Consider the following 22,819-nt stretch of genomic DNA (forward strand, 5'->3'; position numbering starts at 1 on the left):
GTGGTGGCATCACTCCAATACTGGCCTCTGTCTTCACATTGCTTCATCCTCTATGTGACTGTGTCTGCTCCTTGGCCTGAAATCTACCTCTCCTTCCTCTTGTAAGGACCCTTGGGATGGCATTCAGGGTCAACAGGAGGAATCCAGGGTAATGCCCTCCTCTCAAACTCCTTAACTTAATCACATCTGCAAAGACCCTTTTTCCAAATAAGGTGACATTCACAGGTTCCAGGGACTTTGGGCGGGGCCGAGAGGTATTTTTCAACTATCACACATGGGTAGAAAAAAAAAGCTTCCAATATATATTTTTGGATCATTAGTTTTCAAGCTGTTTCCAAAAAGCCTTGTAGCTCTGAAGCGGAAATGCAGGAATTACAGAGGAAGGTGAAATGTGACCAAATCTTGGGCCTCCTTTCTGCATCATCTGAACAGCCCTGCTTTTTTCTGTTTGGGACAATGGGGTCCTGTGAGAAATGTCATTTCTAGGAAGAATTCAGTGCCTTCAAAACAAGGCTGAAAGGTACTGTTCAAGATTGGTGATTGTGAAAATGTTTTTGTGGCTACACAAAATTCACATGGAAAAAGAATTTTTTTACACAGAACACAGACTCTCAGCATAGGAGATTCTGAATCATAAGTCTGGAAAGGAACCTTGGAACCTGTATTTTAAGAGGTATCAGGGTGACTTGATCTCAGAGCCAGGATCAGGTATCTTACAGCTCCAGGTAAATCAGGATCCTTCTGGGCCCATTCTTGGCCTATTATCTGAAATTGTTGGCAGGAACAAGAGGGGTCTCTTGTACCCGTTAAGAATAAGAGAGGCCTGGAGAGGCTGTTTCTGTGATATAAACAGTTCAAGGCACTATTTTTAAAGGATTATTGGCATTTGTTTAAAAGCATTACAGTTCCCCCAAAGGAAAAATACTGTATGATTCCACTTATATGTAGTACCTAGAGTAGTCCAAATTCAGAGAGATAGAAGGAATGGTATTTGCCAAGAGTTGAGGAAAGGGAGGAATGGGGAGCTATTGTGTCTTACGTCAAAAATTTCAATTTTGCAAGAATGGGTTTGTTCTGTGGTTGGATGGTGATGATGGTGGCACAACGTGCATATATTTAATGGCACTGACCACATTTACAAATGGTTATGACGGTCAGTTTTACGTTGTATATATTTTATCACAAATTTGGAATAGGAAGCAGCACCATTGTCATGGGCAATGTTGGTGCTCCACTTAGATCCCATAAGATTTCTGTTTAACATCTTTATACACTCTTTTCCTGTATGATTTTGCTTCTAATGACCATCACTGTGTCATATCTTTGGGGCTCCCCTCAGGCTATTTGAGCCACTCTGCACTTGCAAATGCCTGGAACATGACTGCTTGACCCCTTACCCAACAGCTCATGGGTGCTCCCTGGTCAGGACAATTCTGAGGCACGGTCTGGGTTCCATAGTTCCCTATGGGATCAGATTGAAGGTAACTGCTAAAATATTTTGTTGATCTCTCACCTTTGGCTGGCTTCCTCCCATTCCCTGGTTCCTGTTATGCTCACCAGGCTCTCCTCTGGAGCCCTTCCTTAATAAATCACTTGTGTGCATGGACACACACACATGCACACGCACCATTACTGTTCCATTTTGACTGAGTCGGTGAGAACAAATCCACGTATAGGACTGACCATATGATTCTTCCATCAAAAAAATATAAAGAATTATCTCTCCTTTCTGGAATTTGTTGAGTTCTTTTTAAATGTACATAAATAGCATGAGGAAGTATATGAAAAAGGCCATAGGAGTGATAAAAATATGTTAAGGCATTTCAGTGGAGGAAGAAAGTAATTCAGGCTGGAATAGCTCAGGACAGCTACATGGAAAGATAGGAAGGATTTGGGCGAGTGAAGATTGGAAGATGGCCGCTCAAGAAAAGTAGAAAATGATGCCTGAAGTGATGATGGGAAAATAAAAAAACATATGTTCTTGGAAGAGCCAGTAGAGAAACTACGTTGGATGCTATGCGTCCTGAGGCTAACTGGCCTACAGGCATCGCAGGAGAAAGAGTCCTAAGACGAGAAAGTAGTCGGTTACTTTCAGTAGAGCAAGATTCAGACTTAAAGGTGCTCAGCTGGAAGACAAAGAGAACCTAGGGGCCAGAATTGGTAAGTCACAGCGTCTAGATGCATAGGCATGTTAAGAGACAAAATTCATAACAGATTAGAAACAAAATGAGTTTCTGGGTATTGAAAACATAATTTTTAGAAAAGAGAAAAATTGTTCTATAAATATAAAATTAAAATCTGTCAAAGATCTTATTTAGCTCATTAAAATAATGAGGGAACAAGATGTAAAAAAAAAAAAAAATGAGTGCAAAGGAGAATCCGGAGAGCAAACACATAGAGACAGTCAGAAATGCTGAAATAAATTTGCTAGCAGATGCATCCTTGCAACTCCACTGGGGTGAAAAATGCATTTGCACTTGTAAGAACAAGCATCATTTGCATTACCATTAGTTGTCCTCAACTTATGGTTCTGTAAAATAGCTTGGTCAAAGACAGTAAAAGGCCAAGGTCCCTATAAAATCAATTCAGCCAAAAGAATGAGGCAGCTGATGCCTCATATTCAATTGAAAGGACCTCTTTTGGCCATTTCAGTCTCTCAGCTTTTTCTGACAGTGGTCAAATAATTTGGGGACATGCTGGGTTAAACAAAATTATCAGTTAACTTCTTCTCAGAGCCTTTAATTGGTAACAAATATTTAGGATCAATAGGAAGAGAATATAGTATGGACCACTTCCCAAATTCATTGGGTCATGGGACCAAACTTTTCTCATGGAATTCTTTTTAAGATTTTATTTATTTATTTATTTATTTATTTATTTATTTATTTATTTTTAGAGAGGGAGAGAGAGAGAAAGGGGAGAGGGACAGAGGGAGAGGGAAAGAGAGAATCTTAAGCAGGCTTAGGCACGGAGCCTGACACAGGGCTCAATCTCATTATCCTGAGATCATGACCTGACCAGATCAAGAGTCAGACGCTTAACCTACTGAGCCACCCAGGTGCCCCTAAGATATTATTAAATATCAATATTCTATAGAGCTATTGGGGAACCCTGCACATGAGCACTCTAACCTGCTAGAGATAAACAGAGGAAGAAAAGGGTCAAAGGACATCACTCTCTTTGCGTGAGGATCTTGGGTGGCTGTAAGGGTTTTGTCTCACTGCTGAGTAAGCAAATATCTCCTACAGGTTTGCTGTAACTTGTCCTTACCTTTTCTCACGTCCCTACCTTCCAACCACATTTCATGCTACACAACGCCCTTTCAAAGTAGCACAGAAAGGCTGAAAGGATTATATCTGGAATGCTAGAGAAACTATTCTTGTCCCTTTCTCCACCCCACCCCAGACTTTTATATCAACCCAAGTTATCTGTGTCTAGCATGCCTTGGGCTTGATTACAGACCAAGACATTCCTCAAAATAAAGGAGCCGTGGCTAAGAGACAGCTGCCACATATATGTCTGTCAGCGTCGCTGGCTATCTAGAGCCATTAGGAGCACGGACTGAAGAATGAACAACTGTTCTCATCGGCAGTAAGCTGTTTGGAGACAAAGATCGCTTCTTCCACGCTGGCTAAGACAAGAGAGCAAAGGCACCAAACCACTGGAAGTACCTTCTTTCTGGGGTAAATAGAACTTTTGGTCATTTTGTGGCCCAGTGGGCAAAACATGGCATCTGAAACCAGAAGACATGAATTCAAGTTCCTAACTTTTTCATTCACTAACCATCTAACTTTAGGCACTATTTCTCTTTCTCGGAGCTGCTGCTTTTTTTTAAATCTGTAAAACAAGTACAGAAATAACACTGAGCTCAGAAGGTTATTGTAGGCACTAAACTATTCATTGAGAGAACGTATATGAAGCGCCTACTCTCTACCTGGCATCTCAGAAGTACTTGATGAACATTAATTCTGCCCCAATTTATTTCATTTAATTACATATGATAAAGCATTGTTAGAGTACAGAAGTATAGTGTGCCCCCCTTGACATCCCACAGATGGTTTTATCTCATACATGTGTTTGTTCTTACATGTATTATAAAAAACAATACTCACCCTTCAAACTAGAGATCATAGATCATTTTGCTTAGGACAAACTTATTTAAGTTAAAAAAAAAACCAAGTCAATGAAAAGGAAAATATTAGGTTGACAACATTACAGGTAATGCACAGACATGGAACAATTGCAAAACTGGGTGGGCATGAGTAACTGAATGTTAGGAAACACTGGGATTTATGTGCTGAACGGCCCCAAGAGGTTCTAGAAGCAAAAGCTTCTGGAAACATACTTCACCATGCAAGAACTCTTTAAGATGCCTGAGTAGAGATGGACTGGGCCAAGTGAGCATTCTGCTACTGGAGACTTTCCAGCAGAGATTAGCAGACCTGGGTGCAGAAATGGCAGAGTGGAGATTCAGGCATCAAATGGATGATTAGACCATGAATCCATTAAGATCCCTTTGAATCACATGAAACTATGTTCCTATGATTAGAAAGACCTCCATTGTGGAAGCTGACAGAACACAAGCAGAAATATTTAGGTAAGTGGACCCTGGGAAAAGGCAGTGCATTCAGTGGTCGAGGGCTTGGAGGTTCTCTGCTGGGTTCTGAGAGTTACCCGACCAAGTTTCCAGGGCCTGCCCCCATCTCTGTCTGCATGCCAATTTCCATCGCATTTCACAGGTTTTGCACTTTCTATTCACTGAATGTTTCCTTTGAGAATCAAGTCCAGATTCACTACCACTGCAGTGATTTCCTTTGGGTGAGAACAGTCAGAAGGCACAGGGTAATTAAAGCCAATACGTGCAAGCGTGTCCGACTGATGTGCACGCCCTTCTGATTGGTGTCTGATTTGAATAAGAATGCCAAGGCAGCAGAGCCTAGAGAAAGCAGAAGCATAGGGAAGCCTTTCTAAATTCTAAAAAGAAAACGTCAGACCAGGACTGGGTTTTCTTCTTCAGCCACACTCCTCCACCTTCCCCCTCTGACACAACACGCTCTCCAACTGAAGACTTCGGTATGCAGTTCCTGGGAATCCACAGAGAGCTTCTGCAGGAAAAAAAAAAGTCTGACCTGCTGGCCTAACTACTTAGTTGCTCCACACAGAATACCTTTTATAGGTTGTCAGCGCAGCTGCCCAAGTGGCATGCTTTCCAGGGAACATGGAAAGCCCCGCGAATACGTCCTTTTGACTGAAATCCCCTTCTAGCTAACCATGACTTCATAAAGCAATTGCCCCCAGAAACACCATGGCTGAAATTCAAGTTGAGGTGGAAATGACCGACTTGACCTTACATCAGAGAATTTAAATTAGGAATATTACCCGCCAGGCCCTGTCCTAAGAAATGCTTCACTCACATTGACACTTCCTCTCCCCTACCTATAAAGGGAGTGGTTCATTATCCCCATTTTATACATGAGTAACTTCAGATCAGGGGAAGGCAAAGGCTTGCCCAGTTTCACACACCTAGAGGTTCTGAACCCAACCAGTCGACTCTGAACCTATTATTTTAATTTTTTTAAGATTTTATTTATTTATTTGACAGAGAGAGACACAGCAAGAGAGGGAACACAAGCAGGGGGAGTGGGGAGGGAGAAGCAGGCTTCCCGCGGAGCAGGGAGCCCAATGCAGGGCTCGATCCCAGGACCCTGGGATCATGACCTGAGCCGAAGGCAGACACTTAACGACTGAGCCACCCAGACGCCCTGAACCTATTATTTTAAACCAAGAAAAATTTAAAGATTATCTAGACTAGCCTCTTCTTTTTATTTTTAAAAATTTTTTTATTTATTTTTTAAGTGAGAGAGAGAGAGAGAACATGTGAGCATTGGGGGTAGGGGGAGGCAGGGATGGGTAGAGGGAAAGAGAGAGAGAGAGAGAGAGAGAATCCCAAGCAGGCTCCATGCCCAGCGCAGGGCCTGATGAGGGGCTTTATCGCACTACCCTGAGATCATGACCTGAGCCGAAATCAAGAGTCAGATGCTTAACCGACTGCTCCACCCAGATGACCCTAGCCTCTTCTTTTTAAAAATGAGAAACAGAGATGCAGAAAGTAGAAGTGTTATATCCACTATTATGCAGCCAGTAAGTCACAGAGCTGGCACCCAAGTCCAAGGATTTCAGGAGAATCCAAACTGCAGGCTCCTTCTAAGAAGCAGGTGTAATAGGGGGAAGAGCAGACATGTCAAGGATTCTGGGTACCTGAAATTTAGGAAGACAGAAAAGGGTGACACTGAGCACAATAAGCACATACTATGTCCCCTTCACAATTTCACTTTGGTGGCAGTGCAGTGTCCTAGAGCTGAATTTCTGGGCCTTTACTCTGTGTCAGTCCCTCTCTAAGAGGCGGCAACATGGGTTTTGATGCCAAAAAAGGCATGGGACGGAATCTCAGCTGTGTCACATTAGCCATGTGGCCTTAGATAAACGCTTGCCCTGCTTAACTGCAGGAAAGGCAGAAGTTGGGAGAAGGGGGGGCCACTTGTCCCAAATCACACAGCCAGGTTCTGGTGGAACAGAAGTTCAGACCTAGGCTTCTATAACAGGAATTTGTAAAACAGAATGGAACAAATAACCATGCTTGTGTTATGGTTGTTGCTGTCTGGGGGATTTGATCTTTTCGTTTTTAATCCAAGAAGAAGGAGAGGAAAAGTGAAACAGGTTGTTGGCCTTCTAGGTGCTGAATTCTGGCTGTGACGTCCCTGCTAAATGGGGGATAGCCCCGTAGCCCACAGGCACTGAGACTGCTTCTCCAGCTCTCCCCAGAGGCCCAGGGTTGCTCTCCAGCCAGACCGGCCCTTACGAAGGAGCAGCCCCGCTGGCTTCCCATGGGAAAAAGTGCCCTGATGACCAGGAACAGACAAAAGGGTCACTTGGAGAATGGAGCAATTAGCTGCCCAAGATGAACTGCTGTCATCAGTGACCTGGTGAAGGCCAAAGAGCCCTGCCCCCACCCTGATCCTGCCGCACTCAGGAGGAGAGGCTAAGAAGGAAAGAGGCCTTTACCATTTGGAAGCTGACAGCCTAGCAGCTGCTGTTACCCAAGATGCCAGGTCCACTGGCTTTGTTACAAGAAGCAAACCATGTGTTCCCAGGTCTGGCTGGTGTTTGCAGGGAGGGGACTTGCTGTAAGGAACCAGCTGGATTGGAGGGATGAGTGCATCTCAGGGCCTGGGGCAGCTCTGGGCCCTAGTGCCTCAAGACTCCATGCCAGGGCTCCACGTGATGGATTGTAATCATTAATTAGACACCTGGGTGATGTTTATGGCCCATAACTTCAACTCCTGTTACATTTTTTTTTTTTTTAATAAATCAAACTCTTCTGAAACCATCTGTCAATGGAGGAGGAAGAAGCAAGTGAGAGGAAGGTAACTAAATGGCAGAGTTCTGGCTCTGAAATGTTATAGACCTGGGCTTAAATCTCTGGGAACCATCAGTCTGTGTTTCTCCTGGGCCACTTTCCAACCTCTCTAAGCCTCTATTTCCCTATATATAAAATGGAAATAATATTTATTTTTATTAGAATTACTTTCAGACTACACAATAAATGTTAGCTATTATCATACTGTATTGTAATTCTCCATTCTCGTGTCTGTATCCCCCACTAATGAATGAGTTATGGAAAAACAGAAACTACGACTTCTATGGTCACCTCTTGACTTAGGCTGAGTTGCCCCAGAAGTAGATCCCTAGACAAGGATTTGAGAGCAAGTAGTTCATTTGGAGTTGATGCCAGGAGGCGTGGGTAGGGAATAGGAAAATAAGGCAACAATGGGTGAGAGAGCCAATAATGAGAGTATAATTTATCTAGCCAGTTAGTGCTGTGGGCAGCTGAGGCTCCATCCCATTAGGAACCTCTGGGAAATCATGCCTCTGAGTTGTTCCACTGAAGGGGTGAGGAAATTGTGCTGCTTATCCACCAACTCTCATCCACTTTTGGATGAAGTTAAGAGCTGCAGGGGTGAAGAAGCTGGGCTGTTTATCCACTACTTCCCATCCACTGCTAGCTGAAGGTTGCTCCCAGGGGCATTAACTCCCTGGGACTCCCACCTGCCCTGTGTACCTGGTAGAAAGCTCTAGAGCAGAAAGTTGTGGGGCTCACATAGGATGCATCAGCATATTGTCGCAGTGAGTGCCCACAGGAAAATGGGCAGGGCACCAGCAGTGCCCACTACTCCTCTGTTATTTGGCTTTGAGCACAATGCCTGATGCATGGCTGGTGCCTGATACATAATGAATGAATGGGAGAAACAGACACAGAATGGGAGAAACATTGATAACTATAACATCAGATAGTAAATGTTCAGAATCATAAAAGGAGCAATGAAATCAGCAAGGGAGGTTAAAAGGAGATAAAATTTGCTTTTATCTAGGAAGTATTATAAAGGTTTTAAAGAAGAGATGGTTGGGGCGCCTGGGTGGCTCAGTCAGTTAGGCTTCTGCCTTCTACTCAGGTCATGATCTCAGAGTCCTGGGATGGAGCCCCACATCAGGCTCGCTGGTGGCAGGGAACCTGCTTCTCCTCCCCTCCCTGCTTGTGCTGTCTCTCGCTATCTCTCTCTCTCAAATAAATAAATAAAATCTTAAAAGAAATTAAAAAAATAAAGAGGAGGTGGCAATTAAGTGGCATGTTTAAGGATATGTTATGAGTTGAATCATGCCCCCAAGAAATTTGTGTGGTGAAATCCTAATACCCAGTACCATAGAATGTGACTATTTGGGTAATAGGATCTTTCAAGAGGTGATTAAGTTAAAATGAGGCCATAAGGATGGACTCTAATCTATTATGACTGATGTCCTTAGAAGAAGAGGAAACCTGGATGTAGATATTTATAGAAGGAAGAATACATGAAGACACAGGGGGAAGGCAGCCATCCCAAAGCCAAGGAGAGAGGCCTGAAACAGATCCTTACCTCCTGGTCCTCTGAAGGAACCAATCCTGCTGACACTTTGATCTCAGACTTCTAACTTCTAGAACTGTAAGAAAATATATTTCTGTTGTCTATGCCACCCAGTCCTTGGCACATTGTTACAATAACCCTAGTAAATTAATACAAGACAAGTAGCTCTAAGCTTCTGCAAAATTCTATCTCCAGCACCTAGCATACTGTTCAGCACATCGTGGGGACCTAAAAAATTTTTATTCTGCGATGAATTTGGCCAAGCGGCAAGTGGAGGAAAGGCATTCCAACAGAGACAAATACATGAATAATGGCATGGAGACCAGAAAGTATGGCAGCTATAAGAAACAGCAAGTTCAGTTTGGCTGGAACCTAAGCACTAATGATATAGTGTGGCATTAGTGTTGGAATGGTAGATTGTATTCAGAATGAATCCATGTTAAAGAGTTTGGATCTTATTAAATGGTGTAGCGATGACCCCCTGCAACAATCACAACTTCCTGACCCCTGTTTTGATCCTGGGTTTGGTCAATGATACATTAGCAAGTGTGATGCAAGTCAAGCTTTGAGAAGCATTAGTGCACTGGTACTTGCCCTCTCTTACTGCTCTTCGGAACCCTGAGAGCACGTGTGAGGAAGCTACAGCTAGCCTACTGGAGGAGGAGAGACAGGTGCACTTCCGACATGTCATCCCAGATAAGACTCCTAGACCAAGCAGTCGACTCACCTTCAGACACATGAATGAGGCTATCCTAGACATTACAGACCAACAGAGCCAACCCAGACCATAAAAACAACCCACAGAATTATAAGAAGTAATAAATATTTACTGTTTTAGTCTACTAAGTTTTGGATTAGGCTCACAGTGGAAGCTAACTGATAGAATTGACAGGTTATTGACGGTTTTTGGAGGTCTGAAGAGGGCAAAACTAAGGCTATAAGATTAATCTGGAAATAGTGTGCAGGATTTAGAAACCAATAACTCTAGCTGTTTCCTAACAGGAATAGGTAAACCAATCCTTTGCTCTCCTTTCTCTGAATTTCTCTAGCACTGAGTCCAAGATGGGCCCCACACTGGAACCCTGGACTATGTGGTGAATTTGCCATCTACAGCTACTGTTCACAGCTACTGTGAGATCTGCTCTTTTGGATCTAAATTTCTCAAGCAAGGAGCAAATGCTAGAGGTGGGATTCCAAGGTGATAGAGCAATTGAACTATTATCAAATGCCAAAATATGAGGGATCAAAACAAAATAAAACTCATTGCAGCTGACCTATATGGGAAAACAGTTCAGAGCTGGAGTTCAGATCAGGATAAAGAAATGGCTCTCACAACTCGAAGAGTCACAGCCCATGTCTAAGTTGATTGTTGCTATTTGCTTGTAACCGCTTGCTTGGCCCTGACCCTTTCACACTTGGAGACAGCCAGAGTCACAGAGTGTAACTGGAATGTAATTTAGATATGTGGAATTATTTTGACTCCAAGGCTATGATAAAGGCTAGGTGAGAAAGGAGGCAAAAATTGTTGCCTAATATTAGCTATATACTCTTCTCTCCAACTAGTCTAAGAATTGGATGCATTGTGTCATGCAATTTTGACATAGAGATGGGGTTCCATAAGAGTGCCCTTTGTTTTTGGAGACCACCATATTTACAAATCCACCATAGTAATCCTCCCAACCACTTCATAATGCAGCTCTAGGCAGTGTGTTTCTGGTATTTCACAAGTAACTCAATCAGGGTCATGGGAACCATATGATTTTCCAGAGGGTCAAAACAAGCCAGCAAGAGAACCTAAATTAGAAAACACATCTCCAAATGTCCTGCCTGTGGCTGTGTCCACAAGGCCAGCTCTGCCCTCGTAATTCTTCAAATTAGCTATTTGTAGTTCCTCCAAAGATGAGGATGGGGATAATTTGAGAAACAAGGAAAAATTGCTTGCTTTGTTTTCCACTAAATTCCAGTGTAATCTTCAGCATGGAAAACCACATGAGACTCCAGCTGAGGTACAGAGCAAGGAGATGATGAAAAATCTGGATCTGGTGCTGCTAAGTTTGCTTTACCTTTAAAAAAAAGCATAATCCACTGTAATTATAAAGAACCCAGAAATGATTCTCTGCCCACCCCCACAAGCCCCACCACACACACACACACACACACACACACACATTTTTATAACTTCAAAGGGAACTGATATTCTGATTACTGGTAGGCAGTGTCTCTGGCGTACGTGTTGAGAGCCCTAAGTCTTTGTGTCTCTATGGAACCAATTATCTGCAGGTCTGGAAAATTAAGAAGTTGAATTATGTTTCCGTGGATGAATGATCAGATGCTAGACATTAAAGCAGAGTTGGAAGCTATAATGATCCTCTCCAGATAAATCCACATCCAAACACAGGACTTTAACAATTTGCTCTCTTCACTTTTTCAGGATGTAGGGCTGCAGGTTTGGGAGGTATCACATAAAAGGCCTATATTTAGTGATCATTCACAAATATTCTCTCTCACAGTTTCAGGGAGGTATCATACAGACTGTTAAGGGCACCTTTCCTTCAAGTGGGTACTATCTGGTGTCTGAACTTGGCAAGCTGCTCAAGTGTAGATAGCTGATTTCATATTCCATTTTGAGTGAGATTGATAGGTTTTTGACTCTAAGACAAGCAAGCTCCAGTTGTAGTATAGTGGATGAACAGTAGCACAGGCTTAGGAGAAAGGAAACAATAGCACTAAATTTTATCATTAGTAATAGCAGTGTTAAATATCATTGCTAATAGTGTTATAAATAATAATACCAGATAACATCTATTGAGCTCTTATTGGGTACCCATGTGGAAATATCAGCTCCATCCCTTATTGTCAGTTTGACCCTTGAAAGTTACAGTATTAGTTTCCCAGGGCTGCCATAACAACGTTCCAAAAACTGGATGGCTAAAACAACAGAAATTTATTGTCTGGCAGTTCTGGAGGCTACAAGTCTGAAATCAAGGCGTTGGCAGGGCATGCTCTCTCTGCTGGCCCAAGGGGAGAATCCGTCCTGGCCTTGATCTTTGATTATTTGCTGCCAACCCTTGGCACACTCTGCCTTCTAGATGCATTGCTCCAGTCACATGGTCATTTTCTTTCTGCATGTCTCCATCTTGGTGTCCAAATTTCCCCTTTTTATAAAAACACAGTCATACTGGATTAGAGCCCACCCTAATGACCTCATTTTAACTTGATTAACTCTGTAAAGACCCAATTTCCTAATAAGATCACATTTTGTCATATTAATAATTAGGACTTCAACATATCTTTATGGGGGAGGATACATTTCACCCATAACAGTTACCTAACCTCTCTCACAACATCACTTCCCCTTTATAGAATGAGGATACAGGGAGTACTGACCTCATAGGGCTGCTGAGAGGATGTAATGAGATAATATATGTAAAGTGTTTAGCATAATGCCTGGCACATCGCTGGAAGGCAGTAAATGTTAGCTATTATTATCATGAAAGTGGGGATATAGATCCTTAAAGCTCAGTTTATTTTGCTTGACTTCACAGAAGAGAAGCCCATGCTGGTAATATTTTCCTCCAACTCTAAAGGGCATAATGATTTTTCTTAACACTGTAAGTTGATTTTTACACGTTGTATTTTACCAAGGAACTATGTGTTTGAAAAAAAAGTCCACTTTTTATTTGAATATTGCCATCTATTCATACTATGATAAAATCACTTTGAATAAATACCTTATTCCCAGCAAGTAAATAAATCTTAAAGGCTAAAAACCTGATCAATTTTTAAAAGGTTAGTGAAAGCTCCTTCTGGATTACCTCTAAAGTAAAAGAAATAAAGCATCTGAAATGTAATATTAAGGACTTCCATCCCCTCAACCATGCTAATGTAGGTAAAATATGTTGCAGATATTGGGAGAAAGCCTCAGATGCTGAAAAAAACATGAGTTTTAGATTCATGCACATGTGGGCTTGGCTTATAACTCCCTGCTTATAGCTCTGTGACCAGTGGGAGGTTCTTCATTGAACATTCTTCATTCTTGGTTTCATTATCCATGAAATGAGGATGATAATGCTCCCTCAGAAGTGAGACAGCCTAACCACTGACAGATGAATGGATAAACAAAATGTGGCATATGCACGCAATGGAATATTATTCAGCCTGTAAAAAGAAGGCCATTCAGACACATCCATGCTACAATATGGATGAAACTTAAGGATAAAACAAGTGAAGTAAGCCAGTCACAAAAAGACAAATATTGTATGATTCCACTTACATGAGGTACCTAGAGCAATCAAATTCATAGAGACAGAAAGTAGAAGGGTGGGTGCCAGACGCTGGGGGAGGAGAAAAGGAGAGTTAGTGTTTCATGGCTACAGAGTTTCAGTTTTACAAGATAAAAAGAGTAATGGAGATGGATGGTAGTGATGGTTATACAACAATGTGAATATATTTAATGCACTGAGCTGTATACTAGGAAATGGTAAAGATGGTGATTTTGATGCTGTATTTTACTATAATTCTTTTTTACATTTTTTTTATTATGTTATGTTAATCACCATACATTACATCATTAGTTTTTGATGTAGTGTTCCATGATTCATTGTTTGTGTATAACACCCAGTGCTCCTCAGTACGTGACCTCTTTAATACCCATCACCAGGCTAACCCATCCCCCACTCCCCTCCCCTCTAGAACCCTCAGTTTGTTTCTCAGAGTCCATTGTCTCTCATGGTTTGTCTCCCTCTCCCATTTCCCCCCCTTCATTTACTATAATTTTTTAAGTTAAAAAAAGTTAGACAGCCTAAGTAAAGTCCCTAATTAGTGTCTGGCCTGTAGCAGGGAACTATTAGACATATACCATCATTAATATTCTCCTTCCTCCCACTACCAATCCTTACAAAAAGAATTGGAATATGCACATAGCAAAGAATTCAATGTAAAAGATTGCAGATAATCCACCCACCCTTGATTTTGAAAGAAAGCTAATAAAGGAGGGGGATGATATTGGATCAGGCGGTAAGAAAACTAGTCCATATGCTGCTACTATTTACTTCTGTGACCTTGAGCAGGTCACTTCACTTCCTTGGATGTATGTTTTTCATGTGTTGAATAAGGGGGTTGAACTAGATGATCCATATTAAATCCTAGCCCCGAGAGGCTTTCATTACATAAATAAAGCCAAGATATGGTATTTAAGAATGGAGGGTCATAGCTTAGCATGCCAATATGTCCTCTTCACCCAAAAAATACAAGAGGGAATAAATAGGAAATAAATAAGTAATAAGGAAATAAATATCCTTTATCATGCTAGGATGATAAATTGACCAAAGGGAGGCAAATAGATTTAAAATCAGACTTAAATGAGCGATTAATAGCAAAATGTCATCCTGCTCAAATATTACTGTATTTAAAAGAATATAGTTTTGCAAGATGAAAATAGTTCTAGAAATCTGTTGCACAACAATGTACATATAGTTAACACTACTGTACTCTGCACTTAAAAATGGTTAAGATGGTCGATTTTTTTGTTACTTGTTTTTTACCACAATAAGTAATAAATAAATAAATACACACACACACACACACACACACACCTTTCTTTTCTTTAACCTCACTTCTCAGAAATAACACCAAAGGTTTGTGAATTATTTTAGACAGCAAATGCATTCTTCAAAGAAGTTTCATGGGACATGGCTGTAAAAAAAATGGAGTTGAAAATTGAGTGTGTAAGACTGATGAATCACAGACCTGCACCCTTGAAACAAATAACACATTATATTTTAATAAAAAAATAAATAAAAATATTTTTAAAAAGAAAATTGAGTTATAGATGGGGGGTACTAAACCCTCCAGTAAGAGTCTCCCCCTTGTTCCCTAGGCCTGCCCCCTGTGTCCTCTGAGGACTCCTCATACTCTAGTTGGTGAGTTTGAAAATCAATGCTATGTACTCTATAAAGAAATGTAAATGCCCTCTCAGTGCTTTCAATTGGGAATTAATCAATAATGGTAGAGCTTTACTAGTCTAAGCCCTACAATCCATCTAGCCATTTATTGTAAGTAATCTTTAAGTGGACCTTAGAGGAGGTATTTCCATCTATTTTCAGGAAGAGAATTTATGGATATAATAGGGGGAAAGCAAGCATCAGTTCCTGATGCCTTCCACCAAACCCAGAGTTTATCACATGCTCAATAAAGATATGTATAAATGATTGCATTCTTGAAAGAATTCAACCTCCAGAAAAAGGCATAGCAGGAAAGAAGTATTTCATTCATTCCTTCCTTCATTCATTCAAAAACATTTCCTTATCATCAACTATATTCCAGGCAATTGCTAATAAGCCCTGCAATAAAACATGAATCAAACACAGGTTCTACACTCAGGAAGCTCACTGTCTGGTACAACAGGCATGTTTCAACAGGTCATTGTAAGTAACTTCAGACAATGCAAGGAGAATTAAACACAGAATATATGGCAGCACCAAACCACCTGTGAGGGAGCCAGGGAAGGTTTCTTGCAGAATCGAAGAGAGTTAGCAGGCCATGATGGGGGAAAGTCATATCAGGCAAGCCAAAAACATGAGCGCATGTGAGAAACAGCTTGGTGGTCTGGGAGCGCAGAAGGTAGGAAGGAGGAATGGGAGAGAAGGAGCTAAAAAGCAAGGCTGTGGAGAGTTATGTGCATAGGTAGGGCCTGCCCACATTTTCCTGCCCTGGCTTTGCCTATCCCCTTTTGTCACATCCTAGGGAACCTCCAAATGACACTTCCATGGAACCTTAGAATTCTATAATCACTACTAGTTCACTTGTACTCCATGGAGTAAGCAGGGAGAAAGAGGAAAGAAGAGGGCTAAGAGGAAACAGCAAGAAACATTTTACCTCCTCAATGGAAGCCACCATAAAAAATCACAACATGACTTTTACCCATAGAAAACAATGAGGTTGCTTGTGGAGAAAAATGAGTCTTTGATAGCCTTCTGAGAGGCACGAAGCTTGGACTGACCAGAAGGCACTGTGCAGAAAGGGTCCAGTAGGGACAACTGTTCCTCCAACCTCTCAGGACCATACAGATGCTGGGGGTCCTGGGTTGATTTACTCCGCAGCAGGTAGGCCTGACACACAAGTCTACTCTCAGCTCTAAACTCTTCCTTCTTGGGACGTTCCACTTCCCAGCTCTATTTAATGAAAGTGTTCATTTCTGGGGCACCTGGGTGGCTCAGTCGGTTAAGCATCTGACTTTGGCTTAGGTCATGATCCCAGGATCCTGGGATAGAGCCCCGATTTAGGCTCCCTGCTCAGCAGGGAATCTGCTTGTCCCTCCTCCCCTTGCTCATTCTCTCTCTCTCTCTCTCAAATAAATAAATAAAATCTTTAAAAAAAGAAAAGTAAGGAAAAGAAAATGTTCACTTCTGATCCTATTATCTTACCAAATATTAGAAAACTCAGGCATCATTTCTCCGTAGGCCAGTATGAACACTGAATAATTCTCCCATTGTGGGGGAGGGGCTCTTTAGAATTTGAGTCAGAATGCTGACTATAAGAAACAGACTTGCAGATATCACTTTCTTTTCCTATATGAACAGCCACTAGATAAACATCAGACCAGCAAAGAAAATGAAAATGTTGACCTAGGGCAGACTTGAATTAAAATCTGAGAGTAAAGGCCTCAGAATTCTTACTACTATTCCTAAGAATATTTTCAGCTTTTAAATCTTTTAGTTGATAAAAATCAAAGCAGTGCCTTATTCCATGTGTTCCAGACTAGACGCATTGTTGTCATGTCAAGGCAAACACACACCTCAGAAACTCAGTAGTCCCATTTGCTAGATGCAGACCACAGGTTACTAGGAGAAGATGAATTTCAGAAACAATGGAAAGCATAAGCAACTATCCTTTCGGAGTTTCCAAATCAATGCTCTAGAATCTGAATTATATTGGCAACCAGGGAAAAACCAAGCATTCTTCTTCATTGCCCAAAGTACTAACATTTCCCTTAGGGATTGGATTCTTAATTTCCACTTATTAAAGGAAGAAAATCATATTGCAATCTTACAGTCTCCTGTTTTCCCCCCTTTTTCATTGTCCTGAATAGCAAAGCACCATATTATTCAGGTCAAGATTTTGTATATATTATCAGATAAGTCAAAAACATTTTTGTGACTAAATTTAGATTTTTATGTAACTGATACTTAAGGGGAAAGGCTTAAGTAATTTTGGTACCAAGACTCAAGAAAGATGTTTCTACATTTTCTGTAAAACTGCAAATAAATTTGTTTGATAAAAATAGACATGGTCAAAGTTTGAAAATAAAAGCTTTAAGCCTTTGATTGAAAAGCAAAAGATGACAGATCCACTATCCTATCAATCGGTGCAACAACTCATTTAAAAAAAAAAAAGGACCTTATTTTTTAGAGTAGTTTTAGGTTCCCACCAAAACCGAGCAGGAGGTACAGAGTTCTCAAATACTCCCTGTCCCTCTACATGCATAGCTTCCCAACTATCATGATCCCTCATGAGAGAGCTATATTTGTTACAATCAATGAATCTACATTGACACATCGTTATCACCCAAAGTCTACATTAGAATTCTCTCTTGGTTTTACACATTCTATGGGGTTTGGCAAATGTATCCACCATTATAGTATCATGCAGAGTAGTTTCACTGCACTAAAAATCTTTTGTGCTCTGCCTATTCATCCCTCCCTCCCCTCACCCTCTGGACAACCATTCATCCTTTTACTGTCTCATAGTTTTGCGTTTTCCAGAATGTCATACAGCTGGAATCACAGAGTTTGTAGCCTTTTCATATTTGCCTTCTATCACTTAATAATATGCATCTAAGTTTCCTCGATGTCTTTTCATCATTTGGTAGCTCATTTCTTTTTAGTGCAGAATAATATTCCATTGCTTGGATGTATCACAATTTATTCACCCATTCACCTAAGAAGGACATCTTGGTTGACTCCAAATTCAACAGTTCATTTTTAAACTCCATTTTTAAAGAGTAGCCATCTGAGATCAATTACTGTCTTTATTTCCCCATTGAATTTCAGAGGCAATTCAGCCAAACTCTTAACTGATACATGAATTTCCCTCAACAGCAAACCCAACAGGCTTCAGGCTGACTTTGCTTGCATCCTCCTCTAACCGGTAACTCACCATTTTCATAAGGTAGCCCATTTTATTCCAGGATATCTGTAATTATTATTAGACAATTCTTCCTAATGGTGGACTTTGTCTATACATCTCAAAATCAGCCTTTCCATGTACATTTCCAAATTCATTTTTAAATTAAAATCTCAGCATTTTTTCTATTGTTTAAAGGGAAAAAAGTATCAGAATTGTTGGTTTTATTCTTTTTTCATCTGCTTTTACAATTTATTTTTTTTTTACTTTTGCAATTTGATCTCTTAAAATATTTACAACAGTCAGAGACTTTCAAACAATCAACATGATCCCTCAGACTTTCATTTTCCTCTGGGACAAGCATTGCTAATTCCTTGAAGTTCACTCTCACAACACCATTTTGAGTCTCCCACATCATTCTGGCTATTCCCCTTTGGACATGCTTCTTTTTATCTATATTTTTTCTTCAGAATCGGGCACAGTCTTCCATGAGTAATCAGATGAATGCAGAGGAGAGGGAAACAATTATCTCTCATGTGGAGTGTATACATTCCAATTACTGCAGTTGGAGGCTGCATCAGCTTTTCTGCCACACTACTCTGAGACCACATTAAACCTACAGTTAATTAAAACTCGCTCCTTCCCCATCTGCTCTACTCTGCCTCCTCACTTCTTCATCATATTTTCCCTCTTAAATTTCAGCCTGTTACATTTGGCTGTCAAGATAATTTTAGAAACTGTATCTACTATCCAAAGCTTTCACCCTGTTTTATGGTATTTAGGATTTTGATCAATTGTATTTAATTCACTTACTCACTCATTCATTCATTCATTCATTCAAACAACATGTCTTAAGTAAGTGCCAATTATGGTGTCATGTTTGGGCTGGGCCCGGGTATACAGAGCAAACACTGGTGCCTATTCTTAGGAAATATATAGTGTGGTGGGAATGACAGATTATAACTGATCAGACTAATGAATGTGTAATTACAAACTAATCTAACTGCTCTGAAATTTAAAAGTACAATTTTATTAGTGATTACAACCAAGTAATCTAATGTGGATATAGGCAGGGAAATGGTAAGAAAAGCCTTCCCTACAGAAGTGACAGTCGAGTTGAGACAAGTAGAAGTTAACCAGATAAAGGGGTAAAGGTGTGGAAGAACATTCTAGCCAGGGGAAAGGTCCTGGAGGAGGGGAAGCACATCATGGTTCAAGATCTGAACAGAGGCTAGGGTGTCTAGAATAAATAGTAGTAGTCATGGGAGAACCATGCAAGGTGATGTTACAGATGTAGGCAGAGCCAGACCATGTAAGGTTTTTGCAGGCTGGATTAATGATCTGGCTCTACTCTAATAGCCTACAAAGAATCTCTCTGGAGCAGACTCCACTACTTGAATTTTATCTTCATTTCCTCAAATTTTCAGAGCCCTCCCCACATTAGTCAAGTCCAAACCCTTTAGCTTGCCATACAAGGTCCTCAAAATTTGATTTTCCTTTTCAAATGTGTCTCTGGTGAGTTCTTAATATGAGCCCTGTGCTCCTACAGAAACAACCAATCAAGCAGTCCATTTTCCCGCCCCTCCGCCTTCACCTGAAACATGCTACCTCTCTGTTCCAGCCTCATTTACGCTCCATAAGATGGATACATGGCCAAATGCACAACCACTTAGCATTTCCTCAGACAATGGCTCTGTTTTCTCAGTGAGACTATAATTTCCCAGTGGGCAAGAAATATTTTTGTTACTTCTTTTGAATGCTACAAAGCTCCTATACAATTTCTATACACAATAAAGAGCTAACTCATGTTTATAGATGATATAAATAGCCTCCCATAAGAGATCCCTACTGAATAAGGTTACTTGGTTAACCTAGCACTGTGTTGTGTGTAATAGGCACAACACAATGCCTCACGGTTATGAGATTCGGTTTCCTTAGAATACATGCTGTGGAATCTTCTGTATTAGGAGTCTTTATAGAATGGAGAAGCCAAATTAGGGCATGTATATTTCCTCTCCCTTAATGTTTTAGGGCAACATTTTCCAAAATGTGCTCCACGCTACTGAGTGACATCCAAAAAGTTAGTTGAAAAGATGTTCCTTGGCCATATATGTTTGGGAATATCAGATTATGTATGAATTTGATTTATAGAACTTCTCAGAGCATTAACCTATTAGTGGGCATTTTTATTGTCCAAGAGACATTAATCATTAATTCGTTCATTTAACAAATATTAAGAATTTACCATATGCCAGGTAACATGGTAACAGAGGTGTGCTGGTAAATGTTTAAAAACCAGCTCTCTAAAGAAAAAAGAAACACTAAACACCCCAACTTGTAGTGTTTGCTAATTTCTATAATGTATACATTCAAACATGGTCGATTTCAAGCCATCAAGGTAATATCACCAAACCTGGAGTAGTGACAGAATGCACACAATCAGCCCATTCCAGCCAGTACAAGCTGACTTCAGCACACTAGGTGTTAATAAATGATGAATAAAATAGCCATGGTGTCTACTCTTGGAGAACTTACAGTCTAGTGGAGGCAGAAGAAAATAAACAAGTTAATAAGCCAATATATAAGGCTGAATTATAAAAGGGATGGCCAAGGGAAAAAAACAGAGCCCGGTCAGATAGAGCACCATTGGGACCTGGGGAGATGGTCCCATGAGTCCTCCCCAAAGAAGAGATGTTCTAGCTGAGTACTAAGTTATAAGAAGAGGCTTGTCAGAGGAGAAAGGAGGGGAATAATGTTCCAGGTGAGAGAAACAGCATGTGCAAAAACATAAGCCTGCAATGAATATGGTCAATTTAAAGGATTTAAAAGGCCACTCTGTCTGGACAGAGTGAGTAGGAGAGAATGGCAAGAAATGAAGTTGCAGAGTTAAGTGGGATCTAGATGCATGGCCTTGGACCTCCTAGTAGGGAGTGTGGATTTTAAAAGGCAGAAGGAAGGGCTGCCTGGCTGGCTCAGTCAGAAGAGCGTGTGACTCTTGATCTCGGGCTCATAAATTTGAGCACATGTTGGGTATAGAGATTACTTAAATAAATAAAACTTTAAAAAAAAAAATAAGAGGCAGAAGGAAGCATTTGAAGATAATTTTTGTTTTGTTTAAGGAGAAAGTGGAATATTCTTACAAGCTGATTTTTGACTGCAGTGTGAAGAATGGCCCAGAGCATTTCCCACGCTTACTTGACATGGATCCCTGCTTTGTCTAAGGAGCTTTCTCTGGAATGACCCTCACAACACATTTTGGAAAATATTATAAGTTTTAAAGAAGCATGTAATTAGTTAACATCCTTTTTCAACCTCTCACACAGCAAGAAACAAATAGTTAAGTGTGATTAATAGAACCTCTCTATTGCTGCTCCCTACCAAACCACCCTAGCCTTTTCCAACAGGCTCAGGACAATCTCCCCTGTTCATTCATATGATGAAAATGAAAACAGCTAAGGGCGCCTGGGTGGCTCAGTTGGTTAAGCGACTGCCTTCGGCTCAGGTCATGATCCTGGAGTCCCTGGATCGAGTCCCGCATCGGGCTCCCTGCTCGGCAGGGAGTCTGCTTCTCCCTCTGACCCTTCCCCCTCTCATGCTCTCTCTCTCATTCTCTCTCTCTCAAATAAATAAATAAAAAATCTTTAAAAAAAAAAAAAAAAGAAAAAAGAAAATGAAAACAGCTAAAAAAAATTCTGAAGTGAAAGATCTAGTAGATCCAGGTCAGATAACATCGGCTGTTGATAGTTATGCCCAAAACCTGGTTGTTTTTAAGAAAATACAGTTGGTTCTAAAGTAGCACTGTCCAATAGAATGTTCTGCAATGATGGAAAGTTCTGTATCTGTACTGTCCAGTATCATCATCCCTAGCCACATGTGTCTATTAAGCACTTGAGATACTGGTAATGTGACTGAGCACTGAATTATAAATTTTATGTAATTTCAACTCATTTAAATTAAATTTAAATAGCCACATATGGCTTTGGCTGCCATAATGGATATCGTAATTCTAGAAAATATTAATGATAAAATAAAAAGTGGGGATTTCCCTCTCTGTATAGCTAAATGAAACCCCTGTTTCCAAGTAAACTTAGTCCCACAGGAGAGCAGTAATACGATAAAGGCATTTCAAAGGTCACTCTGCAATTTAGTCTTCCATTGTGATTTTCCGCCTTTTTTTTTCTATTCAAAGCCATATATACACAGGAGAACTTGTTAATGTCTCTAAATAATAGATTAGAGTTATTTATGACTGTGCTCACATACTCATTTTCTCCTAAAAATATCACCACATTTTAGACATAAAGGCTTCCTCTCTGATGGAAGAAAAAAGCTGGAAGGCAGTAGAGAACAAAATAGTCTTGTGACTTTGTTTTGTCGATATGTAGCTGCAACCAACCGACACAGCAACTATTACCCACTGCTCCTATTTTTCATGTCAGCACTCAGAGTTCCTTTAAATCTCCTTTAAGCTCCCAAGCACTTTTAAATTACATCATACCAAGCCAATGGATGGGAAAAGTGGCCAGGAATATATGACCCATTAAAAATTCCCAACTGGCCTTCTATGACAAGGTGTTTCTCAAAATATTCTGTTATTTTGCAAGATAAATCTTTCTTATTGATTTTACTCTTTAACACCCCCATCATGGAGAATTGGGTTTGTAAATGGTCCAACACATGGGGTTGCAACTTGTTTAAATGATGCTGCCTGTCATTTTCTAGGTAGGCTTGCTTTTCTT

The sequence above is a fragment of the Phoca vitulina genome, unplaced genomic scaffold (assembly GCF_004348235.1).
Source record: "Phoca vitulina isolate PV1807 unplaced genomic scaffold, GSC_HSeal_1.0 scaffold13, whole genome shotgun sequence".
Lineage (NCBI taxonomy): Eukaryota > Metazoa > Chordata > Mammalia > Carnivora > Phocidae > Phoca > Phoca vitulina.